This window comes from Cavia porcellus, unplaced genomic scaffold (assembly GCF_034190915.1).
Source record: "Cavia porcellus strain 051 isolate PalLab524CR breed Dunkin Hartley unplaced genomic scaffold, mCavPor4.1 scaffold_9, whole genome shotgun sequence".
NCBI classification, from domain to species: Eukaryota; Metazoa; Chordata; class Mammalia; order Rodentia; family Caviidae; genus Cavia; species Cavia porcellus.
In genome coordinates, this window is record NW_026947492.1 from 21540107 (window position 1) to 21558777 (window position 18671).

The 18671-nt window shown below is 36.2% G+C and overlaps 1 long non-coding RNA gene across 1 annotated transcript in view; it reads left to right on the forward strand.

The window, feature by feature from the left end:
* The first annotated feature begins 1286 nt into the window (after positions 1 to 1286).
* Positions 1287 to 18671, forward strand: part of LOC134477543 (uncharacterized) — a 36873-nt gene continuing 19488 nt past the window's right edge. Inside the window, exon 1 of the long non-coding RNA XR_010049560.1 lies at positions 1287 to 1519. This is a non-coding gene — a long non-coding RNA (uncharacterized LOC134477543). The remainder of the gene's footprint in view (positions 1520 to 18671) is intronic.

The following is an 18671-nucleotide window of genomic DNA, read 5'->3' on the forward strand; positions in this document are numbered from 1 at the left end:
TAAAAGCCATCTATTTCCTGCTGGTTCAAAGGACATCACAGGAGACTGCCACTCTACATCGCTTGGACAGAAGACAGGCTCATTATCTTTCTCTTGTCCCTAAACCATGCTCCATTTCCTAAATGGCATGAAGACACCAAGTTGGACAGAAAACTTGTTTGATTAATCTCTTGGTGTGTGACATTATGTTAACTGGTACTGAAGGAAAATTCCATAAGGCCCATCCACGCTCTGCAAGAACTCAGAAATCAATAGTGTTGCAGTTAGAGATCACATGGAAAATTGAAACAAAACAGAGCAAACTTGGATGGAGAATATCCAATGACTAACTGAAGATGCATTTACCAAATAAAACCATCATGTGTGATAAGGTAGAGACTGACTGTGTAGCAGGGAAATCGATGATGAGAACCAGAGGGCGAAGGATAGGATACAGACAAAGTGTATGTTTGGGTGATAATCCGAAAGGATTGTTTGCTGGCTGTGGAAACTTGAGGAATTCTCTTCACTTCACTAAGCTGCAGTTTTCTCATGTATGAACAGGAGCACTTTTAGGATACTATGGGTTGTCTTATAGATTAAATGAAAAAAAAAAAAAAAAAAAAAAAAACCTGTCCGAATCTTGCACAGTGTGACCCCAGGAACCTGCTGATTATTGTTAATGTTGTTCCAAATGTTATTTTTCCTTAGACTTTTGTGGGCTCCATGAAGCCCATCAGTTCTTCCTTGACCCATCAGATACAAAAAGACATTCAAAGGAAGCCTGTGTTTCTTTATGGGCTCCTTTGAGGGAGACCAGATGTAGAAGAATCGTAATGCCAGGACTCAGTTCGTAGGCACTTGCAAACTGACCAAAACAACAGTTTTGTGGGAGACACTTGACTATGCCATAGGGCAGGGCTACACGACCCTTCCAGATCTGCAAATTTATCTCCTTATGTGCCACTTCCACAGTAACAGGGAATTTAATTTTCTCTACATAATGTCCTGCTTTGTTTGAAATAATGTTTCAATAATTTTCTGACTTACTTCTACTCTCTTTAAATAGGATTCCTAACGTAAGATACCAAGAATTAGTGAGAGGGGTAATTTGCTATGCCACGTTTCAATACAGTAATAATCTAATTTTATAACTAGTTAATTTGAAAGGAAACTGAATTCGGTGTTGCCTTAATTACAGTCATTCTAACTCTCAGATATTCATGTTTTATTCTAATTATCAGGATTTTAATATGAATAAACAAGTGATGGCATGGGCTCTTGATCTTTCATGCTTCAGGTCGAAATGGTCTTTCTTCTTGAATGGCTCTAACAGGTGAGTCACCAGCCAAGGAATCGTCTTCACACTGGGGCTGTTTCCAAAGACCACTCCATTCCCATGGTAACTTGCCGGGACATTGACTGCTCCCCGTAATACCCTAGACACAAGGAGGATGACTGAAAATTGTAAAATGAGTGAAGATATTTGAGCCACAGGTGCCGAAGTGGCTAGGGGTTTCCTGTACAACTGAATTTGGAGGTGAGTTGGAAATGGGCCTGGTAAATCCCTTAGAAGATAAAAGAGCTGATTAGCGACTTCTTGGCTCTGTCTTTCTCAATTAATTATTTATACTTTTACACCACTTCTTGGTTTCAAAATTCTTTAAGGACTTAGAACTAAAATGTAGTAAGTAATACAGAGTCTAGTTGGAATCTTTTCTCTTAATACCATCTGAATGGGTACTTATGAATATTAATAGCTTATTTTAATTGAATGCTAGTTATTTGCAGAGATTTTTGCACATAGTATCCCTAATTCCCATAAAAAATTATTTGAAGCAGATCGTACTAATCCTATTTTGTGGACAAAGAGACTGAAACCCATAATTATTAATGCACATGCCTTGTAGTTGCATATCTGATAAAGTATGAAGTTAGAATTAAAAACTAGAGCTCGGTCTTTCTCCTAGTTTTCAACTTGTGCTAAGTCTCCATGCAGCTGAATCTCCAGCAGGAAGCGGTTTAGGTTTATGGAGCTCTCAGAGAGGACCCTGGGCTTTGGGAGGGGCCTGCCCTGGTTAGTGAAGGCTGGAATAGACAGGCACAACAGCCCCTGCCACACACACGATGTTCTCTCTCCTTCATGCAAGCTGCTCTGAGGCAGGAGGAGGGCTCTTCCTCAAACAGCTGAGTCCAGGGGGAGCCACTGCCATAGCTGGCTCCTCAGTACAGCAGGCAACTGGCCTGCAGCAGGGGAGGGAAAAGTGTTGTTTAGAACAAGCTGGCTTACGTTTTTCTGTAAAAGACCAGTGGGGAAATATGGCTTTGTGGACGACACTCACACACTCTCCACCATTTTAGAAACAATAGGCGTGGGCAATATGGGTTTAGCTGTGTTAGAATAAAGCTTTCTATGTAAATGCTTAAAAGTTGGACTTCATGCAATTTTTATGTCACAACACTATTCTTCTTGTAACCCCTCCAACTCCCCGCTTATTTTAAATGTAAAATCATTTCTGTCTCACCACCATTTACTTAGCAGATGGCGGCCAGATTTGGCCTCCGACTACAGTTTGCTGACCCCTGTTTTTGAGCCAAATGATTTTTTAATCACCAATTTATACTAACAGTTAATTATTTTTAGTGCTTTTTTTTTTTTATACCACGGGCTATGCTATGCACTTGATTTTTTTCTAGGTTAGGATCTTTAAAGTTTAATTATAAAATAATTCCTAGATATAAAATTATATACCCAACATATATAAAAGATGTAATTTGTAATATTATAATGAGCAAATGGGCAAGCAGCATCAATTTAAGAATAAATTGTGAATACCTTTATGGCCACTGGTCTCCCCACCCTGTGCTCAACCTCAAAAAGGAGGTAAATTTTGTATCTCACAGAATTGTTTTTTTCTTTTATGGTATAATATAACACAAGTGCAGAAGAATAAACATATGCATAGTTTAATGTATAATTATACAACCAATATCTATTTCTTTAACAGGAAAGTTAATAAAAACAAAACAGTGCCAGCACTTTCCTCACAGTACTCCTCAATGAATACAATCCCATTCTGAAATTAGAGATTCTCTTAGCCTGTTCCCTTTTGGAATTATATTCTACTTGTGAATGCAACTCTTAAAAAGTACATATATATATATATATATATATATATATATATATATATATATATATATTTCATCATAGTATCATATTTGTTATGGATTAAATATAATATTTGTTATGGATTAAAAATTGGTGGCAATTTACCACCAGCTAAATTAAATCAGCATGGTGCTTGAGTGTAGATGGCCCACCTAAGGAAAGTTAAATAAAAAAAAGATTTGGAGAAGATGAAGCTAGGCATGTGGGTTCTCCTGAGTGTTGCTGTTTGGAGCCATTGGTTCACCTGGAGGAGCTCGTCATGCTGGCTTCCTGATATGAATTCAGTCATTATTATCGAAGGAGCTTAGGACCTTGTTGCTAAGACTGGCTGTGGTTCACTTTAGGGGAGCTCTGCTCCTTACATGGAGCATACATAGCTTCCTGGCTCCAGAGGGGAAGATGTGTGTTGTTTAATCTCCAGGAGAGGTTTGTCACGCTGGCTTTCTGGCATGTTCTTCACTGTTCTCATGGTTGGACAGAGCTTGGGACTTCCTTGTAGCTGAGTATATCTGTGGTACTTTTCAGGGCAGCCCTGGTCTTTATTCTGAGCATGACTTCTCAGCCCCAATGTAGAACCCTCAACCTAGTGGCGCATCTCCTTCATGTCATTTGCATAGACTTTCTGGTTTCCAGCACTGACTTTTGGGCCTTTCTAACACAGATCTGTAAAAGAGACTGGCATGAGTCCTTCTCATGAGCTCTAGATCTCCAGTTGGACTTGTGGGAGGCATTGTCATGCATTCTAGTTCTTCAGCTTAGACTCATGCAGGACATGGCTGTGGGATCCAGGCTCTTGGCTGAATATTCTGGGTCTTTAGTGTTGTGGACAGATTTCCTGCACTTTCTTGTGCTTAACTCTGGGTGACCATCATAAAATAATACTATAAATTCTGTGTCCTGATTGTAATCATTTTCCTCACAACTCTTGATTACAACAATATTATATGTATTATTTTCAGCCTGATTTCTTTCATGAAGTTCACGTTATCCTGAGATGTTTTGATTTGTGGCAATTTGGTGCTATCTTACTGTGGTTTAGCGCTAGTTTGCTGTGGTTTTAATTTGCATTTCCTCACTGCCTGTGAGATCAAGCACTTTTTCATAAGTTTCTTAATCATCTGGGTTCCTGCTTTTGTGAAATGCCAATGCATGTCTTTTACTCATTTTGCTTTGTATGTTCTGTTTTACTTTACTCTGGACATGTGTGCTGTCGGTTGTGTGAGGCAGACTTTGTGAACATGGAAACGGACTTCTGGAAGTGGGGGAGACAGAAGGGACAGGAGTGACAGGGGGAGCTCAGAAGGGTCAAGACGTGATCTGTGTATGTATCGATGCCCGTAAGGAACATATCCATTAGGTGTTGCTGACAACTACGAGTAAAGGTTAGAGAAAAACAAATCAATAAATACATTGAAAGAGATTCTCTGTTTTTATATTGATTTTTGTGCTATCTTTTAATGATACAATATAATTTCTTATTGATGCTGTTTTCTTTTTAATCAATAAAGTCTTTCCTTTCTTGAGATAATGAAGATTTCTCCTATGTTACCATTTAAAATCGTTATAATTTAATTTTTTTTGGATTAACTTCTTTAATTCACCTGTGAATGTCTTTTGCCTAAGACGAGATAATCTTCACCTCTCTCCTCTTCCTTTTTTCCTTCCTCCCTTGGAAATATCCAGCAGTTTTGTAAATATCTATTAAAAAGTGTATACTTTCCTAATGATTTAAAATGACAACTCTGTCAGAAGTGGCTGTCTTTTTTAATCCCTGGATCATTTTTCTAGGCATTTTATTCTGTTCCATTGGTCTGTTTGTCTACTTTACAATACTTCACTTTTGTTATTTAAATTAATATAACTCTAAAATAAACCTTCCTACCTAATAGAACTATGTGTTTTAGATTGGGAAAATGGTAGAAAAGAGATTGAAGATCAAAAACTAGAAACTAGCTTCTTTCCATGTTGATTTATGAACAAGGAATATTTCTCTACTTATGTGGGTGTACTTAAGATTTCTTTAATAAAGCTTTATAATTGTCTATAATATTTTCTACATAATTTCTTACATATAGATTCCTGAGTCACATTTTCTGCATCTTGTTTAAATTGTATGTTTAAATTTAATGTTCAAACTCACACATATAATGATAGGATTATTTCTTCATGTTAACTTATATTTAGCAATTATTTTTACCTCTAACATATATATAAATGCATAATGTATTTTCTGTGAGCACATTCACTTCATTTACAGAGAATGAAAGATTAGTTTTTCTTGTTCTATCCTTATATGATTTTTGGGCTGTTTTAAGTGATTGGTTCTACTTCCAGTAATATGTCACATAGAGATAGTGACAACTCAATTATTAATTACTTTTCTAGTATCAAAGAGAAAAGTTCTCATAGGCTTCAAAGATGGACAACAATATTTTCTGCCTCCTAGAATTCAGACATGTAGTCCACAGGCTTTTAGGGTGAATTTTTTAGAGGTCTGTTTCTGGAAATTTGATGGGATAAGCTTCTATATTTAGGCCATAGAGGATTGTAATGCTCACTTACTCTTTATTGAGATACAGTTGACATACTGCAGAGTTTATTTATTTAAAGAGTTCACTTCAATGATTTTAGCACATTGAAAAAAAGTTGTGCAACCATTCCCACAAGCCAATTATAGAACATTTTCTGTCTCTCCAGAAGAAACCTGGTACACAGCAGCAGTAATTACATATGTTTCCAACTACTCCCATCCTAGGGAACTGCTAATCTACTTTTTAAAAATAAATTTGTCCATGGAGATGTATCATAAAGATAGAATCACATGACATGTGTGTTTTGTGATTAGCAAGGTTTTTTTTTTTTTTTTTTTTTTTTTTTTAATTTTTTAATGTTTGGTTCCAGAGATCGAACTCATGACCTTGCAGCAAGTTTTGATTAGCGTAATGGTCTCAAAGTTTGTCTGTTCTGTAGCATGCTAGTACTACTGCATTTGTTTTTATTAGGGAATATTTGGGTTGTAAATCTGTGTGCTGATGGGTATAGCTTTTTTCTACTTTTGTTTATCATGGAATATTCTGCTGCAGACATCTGGATACACAGCTTAGTTGGTGTGTGTGTTTTTATTTCTCCTGGGGATATACCTGAGAGTGGGTTTTCCAAGTCATATGGTTACGCTATTTACCATTATGAAAACCCGCCAACATAGTTTGCAAAGTGGCTGTCCTGTCCTGTACTATTTTACATTCCCAACAGAAACACAAGAATTTTGAGTTTTCCACAGTTTTGCAGACACTCATTTCTGCCTATCTTTTCAGGTGTAGCTCTGCCAATGGACATGAAGAGGTATCATACTGAGGATTTGAGGTCCATTTTCCTAGAGGACTCACAAGTCTGAACCTTGCTTTATACTCTTGTTGGCCAATTGTTTATCTTTTTGGATGTGACTAGGCGAATCATTTACACATTTTAAAATTGAATCATTTGGATTTCTATTACAATAACTCTTTGCATATTCTAGACCAAATCCCTTATCAAATATATAACTTACAAATATTTTTTTAAAGTCTCTGGTTTGCCCTTTTGTTTTACTGAGGCTATTTTGCACAATAAGCCTTAACTTTTGTGTAGACTGATTTGTCTATTTATTCTTTTGTTGCTGTGCTTTCAACACACTAAAAAATCATCAAACCCAAGGTCACAAAGATTTATTTTTACACTTCATTACAATACTTAGTATACTTTAGCTCTCAGTTTGAGCCCTTTTATCTATTCTGAGTTGAGTTCTTTTTCTGTTTGTGGATATCCAATTTCCCCCACATCATTGAATAAAGAGACTATTCTTTCTCCACTAAATTATTTCACACCATTGTGGAAAGTTAATTGGCCACACATCTCAAGGTGTACTTCTCTATTGTCAAGTTGATTTAATTAATCTGTAAGTCTATCTCTATGCTAATTGTTGTCACACTGTCTGATTGATGTAGTTTTTTAAAAATAAATTTTGAAATTCAAAACATAGGTTCTTTAACTGTTCTTTTCCAACGATTATTTGGGTATTCAGGGTTTCTTGGACTTTCTCATAAATTTTAAGATGAGTCAATTTCTGCCAAGAAGGCAGCTGGTATTTAATAGGGATTATATTGAATCTGTTGGTTATTTGGGGGGATATTATTATTTTTGTAATATACTCTTATAATCTATGAACATAGGATACTTTTTCATTTACTAAGATCTTCCTTAAATTCTTCTAACAATATTTTACAGTTTTCAATGTATGATCTTCGGTTTTTGTTATACTTAAGTGTTTTAGTGATTGCAAGTATTATATTATTAAGTTTATATCCTTAATCTTCATTTTATTTTTTTCTAATGAATCTTTTAGTAGATTTATTCAGATATTCTATGCATTTGAAAATGCATAGCTTATTTACCTTTTCTGGGCTGGATACTATTTGTTTTTCCTGCCTAGTTACCCTAACTAAAACTTTCAGTCTGAAGATGATTACAAATAACAATTAAATAACACGCATCTTTTGTGAGGCACATTTCAAATACTGTACTATTTATTGTCAAAGAGAACCAGAAACCATACTTTCATCATTAAGTATGATATTAATTTTGAGTTTTCTTATTGATGCCTTAAAGCAACTTGGAGAAGTGTTTGTCCATTTCTATTTTGTTGAACATTTGAACAATGCATAACTGTTGAATATCTTAAAATCTTTTTCCACATCTACTGATGAACACAGAGGTTCTGGCTCATTATTGCCTAACCCTAATGTATCACATTAATTGCACACTGAATACTAAACCAACAAAGTATTCTGGGGACAAATATCACACGTTTAGACTGCATAATCCTTTTTATATTTTGCCACATCTTGCTTTGGAAATATTTTATTGAGTATTTTCTCAGTCATGCTGGTAAAGGATACCATACTACAGTTGTTTGTGAAATCACTGATCTTAGGAGAGTACAAGTCTTACAAATGTGGTGGTATGTACATATCTGTTCAGTTTAGTTTATCATGGTCTTCACTTTTTCTATTTTCTTGTCCATATTATGTTTAGTTGTTTTATCCACTACTGAAATTGAGATACTAGAGTCATCAAATATCATTATTATTCATTATCTCTTTCCTCTTTCTCTTATTTTTTTCTTTCAATTACACTGGTTTTGCTTCATTCATTTTTGACACTGTTGGTAAGAGTTAGTGTATTTATAAATGCTGATATTACTGATGAATTGAAATGTCCTACTCTATATTAATATTTCTTAGTTACAGTTTATTCTGTTTGCTGCTAGCCACTCACCTGCTGTTCACTGTGTTCTCTGACTGTTTGATAATATCTTTTCCCAAATATACTTTGACTCTGTCTTTGACTCCAAAGCATGCCTTTGGTATATAATTTGCCCTTGTTTTATAAATCCAATGTGGAAACATACATCTTCTGATTGAATTATTTGATCCACTCACAAGTAATTTTAATATTAATGAAGTCTGGTTTATGTCTGCCATTTTGCTTTTTGTTTTAAGTGTATGTTATTTTTTTTTCTTTTTGTCCTCTATATTTTCATTCAGTATACCATTGAGTATTGTGTAGTCCAACACTTCAATTCCTTTAACAATGTCAAATCACTTTTAGAATTATTTTCTTAATGGTTGCTCTCATGTATACAGAACACATTTTAAATTACCATAATTTCAAAGTCATACTTAGGTCTTCGGTATAGATCCATTTCTCTCCCACATTTTTCCTGTATTATTGTTACACATTAAATCTGAGTGTGTTACAAATACAATACATTCCTGTAATTGTTACTTTGTATATTCTTCTGCCCTTTAAAAAGACAGAACCAGGAAATGAAAACAAGTATAAATTTATAAAATTTGCTATATTAGTTTTATTTTTTAAAAATTTGCTCATTCCCTTAATTTCTTCCCGTGGAGTTAACTACTTCTATATAATTTTGTTTCTACTCACCTTTTTTGTGCTGTTGTTACAGAGTATCTTGCATTTGTATGTTTTATAAGCAAAAGAATACAGAACAATGCATTGTTTTTAAATCAATCAAAAGTGAAAAGGAGAAGAAATAAGCAATTATATTGTCATTAGTAGTTGCCTACATAATTATATATTTGCTGAACCTTTTTGTTATAATACATACATTTGAATTGCTGTCTGGTATCATTTTGTGTTCTGTGTGAAGAACTGCCTTATTTTTTTGTAAGGGTTTGTATCAGTAATTCTTTTAGTTTTAGTTTATCTGGGAGTTTTTTATTATTCTATTTTTAATTGAGATAAAAACGGTGGTGTTTTAACACATGTACACATTATTTAATGCTTAGGTGAGGAAAGGCATATCTATTGTTTTAATCATCACTTCTTTAAGTAAAAGCATTTGATAAAACTGCTCTTTTAGCCTTTTAAGTTATGCAGTAGTTTAAATATGGGTCCTACAATAAAAGTTTACTTTATCTATTGTCCCCGTCTGTACAACAGAACACTGGAAACTGTTTCTCATATCTCACTATAACTTAATGCACAATGACTGACCTAGTACACTTCACCCCGCCCTACCTCTACTCTCCCCAGCCTCTTGAAAATTCCATTTTACTATCAACTATGTCAACTTTTTAGGATTCCATATGTGAGATTCTGTGGTATTTTTCTTTCTGTGCCTGCATTTTTTTTTTCATTTAACATAATGACCTCTAGTTCCATTCATTTTCTTGTAAATGGCAGAATTTCTTTCTTTTTATGGATGAATAGTATTTTGTTGTGTATATACTGCATGTTCTCTATCTAGTCATCAATGAATGAACAGTTATGTTGCTTCTGTTTCTGAGTTGTAAATAACAGCTATGATAATAAACGTGGGAGCCTGGGTATGTCTGCAGCATACTGACTTGGTTTCCTTTGTTTACCTCACAATGTGATTGCGAGGAACAGATGGAAATCCATAGGATATTGGTAGTTTTTTGTATCATTTCCTCAATTTTTCATTCCTTTCTCACCTTTATTAATGATGTTTCTAGTATGTGTTTGCTGATGTGCTTTTGCCTCACATTTCAATAAAATTTCTTCATTTAAAAAACACTGATTTTATATTTTAGAACAGTTTTAGGTTCACAGAAAAAGTATTTAGGATGTACAGAGGGGCCCAAATACCCTTCTGTCACCCCTTCCTCAAATCCCTATTCATTTATTACTGGTATCCTACACAAGATTTATAAATTTGTTATGCTCAATTAACCTACATTGACATGCCAGTACTGCCCAAATCCTGTAGTTTGGGTACATTATAGTATCCAAAATAGTAGTACCCAATAGTACCCAATATAGTATACTAATTGTAGTACCCATATAGTACTCAAATCCTGTAGTTTGGGTAACACTCTTGCTGTACCTTTTATGGGGTTTGACAAAAGTGTAATAACATGTATTGCTTATTATACTATGGTACCAAATAGTTTTATAACCCTAAAATTCTCTGGGCTTTACTTATTTGCACCTTATCAATATCTACTAACATCTGGCAACTGCTGATCCTTATTTACTCTTTTCCTAACTTTGGCTTTCCCAGAATGCCATATAGTTGGACACAAAAAAATAGGTAGTCTTTCAGATGGCCTTTGTGTCACTTGGTAATATGCTGTTAAAGACTATGTCATTTCATGGCCTGATAGTTCATTTCATTGTAGTGTTTAGTAATAGTCCACAGCGTGAATTGCCACAGATTATTTATTCATTAACCCGCACAAAGACACCTTGCCTGCTTTCAAATTTTGGCAATTATGAATAAAGCTGCTATAAATATCCAGGTGTAGGTTTTTGTGTGGACAGAAGTTTTTAATCAATTCGGGTAGGTTCTAGGAAGCACAATTTATGGTCTTACAGCAAAAGTTTGCTTAATTTTGTAAGAAATTGCCAACCTATCTTTCAAAGTGTTTGTACCATTTTGCATTCCTATCCACAACTAATGAGAATTCTTCCTGTTACCTTCTTCCCGGCATTTTGTGTTGCCAGTATTTTGAATTTGGACCAATTTAATAGCTCTACAATGGTATCTTATTCTTTTAATGTGTAATTTCTTAATGGTACATATGTTAAGTATCTCTGCATCTGCATATATTCCATGTACACACATTCTTTGGAGATGTATTTGTCTAAGTCTTTTATCCATTTTAAAATTGAATGGTTAGTTTTCTTACTGTTGAGTTTTAAGAATTCATTGCATATTTTTCATAATGGTCTTTTATGAGCTAGGCCATTCATACATTTTCTCCCAGTCTTTGGCTTATCTCACTCTCTTACTAGGGTTTTCTGCAGAGCAGAAATCTTTAGTTTAATGAAATCCAGCATAACTATTATTTCTCCATAGATCATGCTTAAAAATTTTTCTGCCATATTCTTGGTCATTTAGATTTTGTCTATATTATCTTCTAGATGTTCTGTGGTTTTAAATGTAATACTTGAATCCACAATCCTCTTTGAATTGCTTTCTATGACGTTTATAAGGTCTTCTCTAGGTTCACAGAATGCAGATGTTTGCTCCAGCATCTTTTATTGAGGAGACTATCTTGCCTGTATCAAATCGCCTTTGTTCTTTTAGCAAGGATAAATTGACGATTTCTGCAGGTTTATCTTTGTGCTCTCTATTCTGTTACTTTATTTTTCTAGTATTTCACTGGTATTGTACTTCCTTGATCACTCTAAATTCATAGGAAGTTAAGAGTTCAGAAAGTACTAACTTTATATCTTTCTTCTTTGTTTTTCAGTATTTCTTGGAATTTTCAGTGTCTTTTGTCTCTCCATGTAAATTTAAAAAGCAGTTGGTCAGCAGTCACATGTTAATTTTCTGAGATTTTCATTTGGTTTGCATTGAATCTTTGTGAAGGTTGTGAAGAACTGACACATTAACAATTCTGTGGGTTGCTACCAATGAATACGGAATAACTCCTCAGTTATGTATTTCTTTTCCAGAGATTTATTTATTTTACCATATTCTTTGCCTGCTTTAGTAGTTTCTTTGATTGCATAATATTTTTTATCTACTTTCAAGTTTGTTGATTCTTTTTTATCTCATCTCTGAAGTGAGTTGTTTCAGTTTTTGTTAATAGCCTTTATTAAGTCCCTTGCATCATTTCTGATAGTCTCTGAATGCTTGGATGGCTGAACTCTAGGAAATTCTTTCTTAGCTGGCCCTGTATGAGCTGGTCTCCATGGGGCTCTTAAGACAAAACCTTTCACTTCTGTACCCATTGAGACTATGAGTCTATGAGTGATAGAGTCTTGGTGGTTCCTGAGATATCCTCAAGCCATCTTTCTTATTATTCTGATACAAAGTACTTGAGTTCTTTACAAGGCTGATATTATAAGCATGTTAATCCCAATTTAATAGATGCTTCCTTTTTGGCAAAACTGAATATTTATCATATAGGTTCTTTGCTCCTATTTCTCTCTGTAAATCAAGCTAAAGTTGCCCAAAGCATCTATGCCACAATTCAAATGTTCAGCTGCCTTTAGGTTTCTTTCATCATAGTAATCACCCCACCATTTTTACTCTCAGTCTCCTATGAACTGTCAGGATGTGGGAAAAATACAGACTTTTTTTTGCCTGAATTGAACACATATAGGTTCTAATCCAGCTGCCAGTGGAGTCCTTGTTGCCAACTGAAACCTCCTCAGCCTGGCCTTTATTGTGTACATTTTTATAAACATTTCTGTCCTTTGAGTTCCAACCAGAATCTTCCATAAGCTTTATTTTGTATCACATTAAACTTCTATTATTGGCATTTCCAAACTTTTCCATGCCCCCCAGCCAAACCACTTCTAAGATTCCTGAACCACATTGTCAGTCATAGATATGGCAGTGACTTCACCTCTATGTACAAATCTGCCTTTGTTACCATCTCATCCCTAGAACAGAATACCTGATGCCCACAACATCAAGACAGAGTTTATTTTGATTCATGATTTTAGTCCACATGCATAAGTAGCATCATAGGAGGGTCTAGAGGATGAAGAATTCTAACCTCACGATGGCAAGGAAGCAGAGAGAGAAGGGTCCCTGGGAGTTATCCATATCTGTCTTAGTTACTTTTTACTCGTTGCTGAGACAAAATACCTGATGCCCAAGTTGGGAAAGGAAAGGTTTATTTCTCACAGTTTTTGGAGGTTTCAATCCACACTCAGTTGGCTCCCTGGCAGGCGAGCATGGCTGGGCCGCCATTCATGGCAGCTGCAAACAGCAAACAGGAACCAGCAAAGAGCAAGACACACTTTCTTCCTGCCATTGCATCACATCCTGGCTCCACCCCTATGTGGGTGTAGCACTAACACCATCAATCCAAGCACTAAACAATGAACCAATCACAAATACACAATGCAAACTCATGAGGCCTGGGGGACACAGACATAAACCATGACATTCCACCCCTGGCCCCCAGGACTCATGTACATCATTTATACAAAAGACATTTAGTCCACCAAGCTTTGCCAAAGTCCTAAGTTTCAGCACTGCTGAACAGTCCAAGTCCCAAGTCTCCTCCAAGATCTATGGCAAACTCTTAACTGTAACCCCCTGTACAAATGAAACAAGGTTAAACATTTCTGAAATGCAAAGGCACAAGATAAACATTACCATTCCAAAAGTTACAAACAGGGGAATATAAAGTATTGGAAACAAAGCAAGTCCAACATCCAGCAGGGCAAACATTAAGTCCTAGAGTTCCACACTCAGCATCTGAAGCAATCTGGTTGCAAGCTCCAAAAGGCTTGGGTGATTCCACCCCCAGAGCACTTCCATCAATTTCAACTCCCTGCAGCATTTCTCTTAAATCTTCTCTGCTCGCTTTTTGCAGCTTCTCTTGGATCATCCACATTCCTGGCTTTTCCAAACTTCTGGGGTCTCCATTGCACCTTCGGCTTCACCCTTACATCTTCACAAATTGCCCTCTCAGGAGCACACTGATAGGCCTGCAAGGCCCTTTGCAATCGAGGTGGAAGCCATTTTACCCTCAGAATTCGTGCATTTTCCTTGCACCTAAAATCAGCACCTTGTGGACGCTGCCAAGGTTTGCTGCTAGCTGAAGCAGTAGCCAAGCTTTTCTCTCTCTTGGCTGTGGGGGTCAGTTGCCTGGATTGCAGGGCTCTGTTTACCTGATTGTGATGAAAAGCTTCTCTGTGTTGCCGCCATTCTGGAAACTCATGTGGCCTCTGTCGCCATTCTGGAACCTCACTTGGCCTCTGTCACCATTCTGGAGCATGGCACTGTGTAGTTTTTTTCTCTGAGCAAATTATTTCACCATTGCCGTGAGGCAGCAAAGGGTGGGGACCCGCTTCCTGGGATGCCCTGGGGCCATCTTTCTTAGCTCTCTGTTTCTCTTCAGGAACCAAAATCTGAACTGTATCTTTACAATCCACAGCCTTCCTGCAATTTTCCTTCTGGCCAAACTCACAGCATTGTGAATTTTCCTGCTGGGCTCTTTGCTCTTGATTTGAAACATATAGCTGGCTGAAAGCCCCCAACAATAGCCATGCCACAGCCTCAATGTTCGATTGCTTTTTAATTTCTTTTTCAAGATTAATCAGTCCATTGCCCTTTGTCTCAGTCTCAGGCAAAGTCTCTGGGCAGGAGCAAAATGCAGACAAACTTTCTGCCAAGCCATAACATACATCATGTGGAGTCCAACAACCAATGCAGTCCTTCCCAGCAGAAACCTCCCAAGCCTGGTCTTTACCATGAGGCTTTCTATCAGCCTTCTGGTCTCCTGAGCTCTGACCAGAATCTCCTCTACAGAACAGCCTAAGCTGCTCCAGCTCTATGAATCCAGGCGACATGTCCAAACCTTTCCAAACTCTGCCCACAAGCCATTTCCAAAGCCTCTTGAAAAACATGGCCAGGTATAGTCACAGCAAACGACCCCACTCCTTGGCACCAAATTTCTGTCTTAGCTACTTTATGCTCGTCGCTGAGACAAAATATCTGATGCCCAAGTTGGGAAAGGAAAGGTTTATTTCTTACAGTTTTTGGAGGTTTCAGTCCACACTCAGTTGGCTCCAAAACAGGCGGGCATGGCTGGGCTGCCTTTCATGGCGGCTGCAAACAGCAAAAAAGGAACCGGCAAAGAGCAAAACACACCTTCTTCCTGCCATTACATCACATCCTGGCTCCACCCCTATGTGGGTGTAGCACTAACACCATCAATCCAAGCACTAGACAATGAACCAATCACAAATACACAATGTAAACTCATGAGGCCTGGGGGACACAGACATAAACCATGACAATATCCAACCAAGCCCTGACTCCTAACAACGAGTCAGACATGTGCTCCGTAATCCAGTTATTCTTCCCAAGTTCACATCTAAACACATACATTCTATATGTAAATAATACAATGGCAGATTTGTATTCTTTTTTTTTTTTTTTTTGTCTTTTTCTTTTTTATCGGTACCAGGGATCGAACTCACAACTGCCTGCTTGCAAGGCAGTTGCTTATGCCACTGAGCTAAAACCCCAACCCCTGAAATATGTATTCTTTTAGCATATGAGAGGGGTCATGGCAAGTGTTTGCACATATGCATATGTGAGAAGGATTTGATTTAATGTTAGTTTCATTAGAATATTTATGTCTGCATTCATTATTAAGATAGAATCTCAGTTTTCTTATTAAATTTTGTCTATTGGATTTTGGTTTCAGGGTAATGCTTGCCACCTATTAGAAAATATCTGTCTTTTTCTACTATTTGGGATATTTTACATTTCATATCAAGCTGGAGCTTTTCTTATTTTAACATTATGTATAACTCATTGATAATACCATGTGATCCTGGGAGTTTCTTTACAGTGAAAATTTCAATATGGATAAAATTTCTGTAATGCTCACACAGGGGTTTAAATTTTTTATTTCTTCTTGAATCATTTTATATGAATTATGTTTTTTTCCAGGACTTTTAAAATTTAGTCTCCAATTACAAATACACTGACATGAAGTTTTTGAACAGTATATTAATAGGCTTTGAAATAATTGCAATTAATAGGATGTTATTTTGTTCTAATTTGTGATATGCTTGTATCTACATTATTTTTATCTAAACAACCTTGCAAGAAGTTTGTCAGTTTTATTAGTGTGTTTATACAAACAGTTTCTGGCCTTTTCTGTTTTCCATATATTTTATGTTTTATTAATTTCTGCTCTTATTTCTCATTTTCTGCCTCCCATGTTTTCTTGAAAATATTTTATTTTCATTTTTATAAATTCTTGATATAAATCAGTTAGTCTCAAGACAGTAAGCAATAACTCAGCAACTGCTGGTTTTATATAAATAAGTGTACAATCAAACAACACTAATCAACTTCTATTCGGTGGGTATTTTCCTATGACTTTTCTATCCACTTAACAAATGACACACAATTAATTGTCTATAATTTTATTTATAATTTATTTTATAATTTCTATTACTTAATAATTATAAATTTATGCTATACACATAGGAAAATAAGACTATAGCCCAATGCATTTTCTTTTTTTTTTTTTTTTTTTTTTTTTTTTTTTTTTTTGTCTTTTTCATTTTTATCGGTACCAGGGATCGAACTCACAGGCGCTTATGCCGCTGAGCTAAATCCCCAGCCCCAGCCCAATGCATTTTCATGGCATGACCACTTCTAGTGTCCTGGCACATCAAAGAAAATACATTACCATTATCTGGGCTCCCTCGGCTTCTTCTCCCACAGTCCTTTGCCCTCACATCAAAACAAAATAGAAAAACCCCACAAAACTGCTTTCTACTTCCAGCATTTGTTTATGTTTGACTTGTAAATATGGATTAATTTTAGTAAGTTCCAACACTCTAAATTATTTATTTATTGTTCTACATACTCCAACATTTCTATCTTCCCATAAGCTTAACAATTTTATTTTTACTGTTTTTAAATTTATTTAAAGAAAGAAAAACAAAACAGAAAAAAGGTAGAATAATACGGAATTCAAAAAAATTAGCACTAAGAAATCATTAGTTGATACATTATATATTGTCATCTTAGAAATAGTTGTTCAAGTTACAAAATCAAAGCATAAAAAAGTGGATAGACCCTGAAACGTTGATGGTGCAAAATTTTCTGTTCAATGATCCAACAAAAATTTAGCAATATGGTCATCTATCTTACACATTTGTGCATACATTTATATCCTTTAGAGCACTTGGCATAAGTGCCTGTCTTGCAAGTGCAGGGTTGTGAGTCTGATCCCTGGTACCAAAAAATAAAATAATATAATATAAAATAAAATAATTTTATTTTAATGTTGGCTATTATTTTCAAGTATATTTTAGAGGCTTCAAAGATAATTACTTTCCTGAAGAAACAGTTTATTCTCTTCTGCAGAGCATATGGAGGTTGTTATGATTTAAGTCTAAAATGTCCCTCAAAAGTTTGATGTGCCTGGAAGGTGACTGGATCATGGCAATGCTGTGTTCATCAGCAGATTCATTCAGTCATGAACAGTGGCTGAATCAGTTGCTGGGAGGTGGAGCCTGGTTGCAGGTGGGTCACTAGGGGCATGGCCTGGGAGTGTGTATTCTTTTCCTTGGCTCCTAGCTTTTTCTTTGCTGCCTTAGGGTGAACAACACTCCTCCATCAGGCCCTTGCATCATGCAGGTTCTGCCTCCCAGTGAGTGACTGTGGACTGAATCTTATGAAAATTATGAGACAAAATATACCTTTCCTCCTTTAAATTGTATCGAGGACTTTGTCTCAGCAGCAGAAAAGATGGTTGACACAGAGGGTGAAGCACACATTATGAATCTAGTTCATAATGAGTGCAACAGCAAGAAGAAATACCAAAACAACACCCAAGATTTGGAGGTAGATTTATTTTACATTGATGGGCACTGATTGGGATCACTCACAAAATATCGGGCCGTGATCTTTCCTGGTCTAGGGCTCAGAATTCCTTGTCTGTTGGGTATTAGGCTATGCAATGTGTATGATAGTGACCAGCTATGCAACACTACGATCAGCCATTTCTAAGGAACAAAAGAAACTGGAACAGGAACAGGAGCTGTTACCTGGGCAACCAAGAAACTGAAGTGTACTTGCTGGGGCAAGGAGAGGGCATTTTCTGTTACCTTTTCCCATTCTTTTGGTTTCCCCCAACAAATCTTTGCTGAGCATGCTACATGTGATCTTTTGAGATAAGGCCCAACTAAAAGCGGTAACATTAGGGTTGTCAGTGGTCCTAAGAGGGGCTATAGCCAAGGTCCCCAAGATTGTCTTATTACAGAATTTTTTCCTAAATTTCTTTTAGGAAGAGACATAATTTAGGCCTGCCTATTCTGTAACATTACTCTGGCAAGGTAGTGAGGGAGTTAATCTAATCTGGGAGGGTGTCCAATGTGCCTTGGACATGCATCAAATCTGGGTCAAGTATTTGATTATTTTAGGTCAATTGTCTATAGAGTTTAAGGCAAAAATGACAGTTAACAGTGGGCCAGGGAAGCAAGATTAGGGTAAACA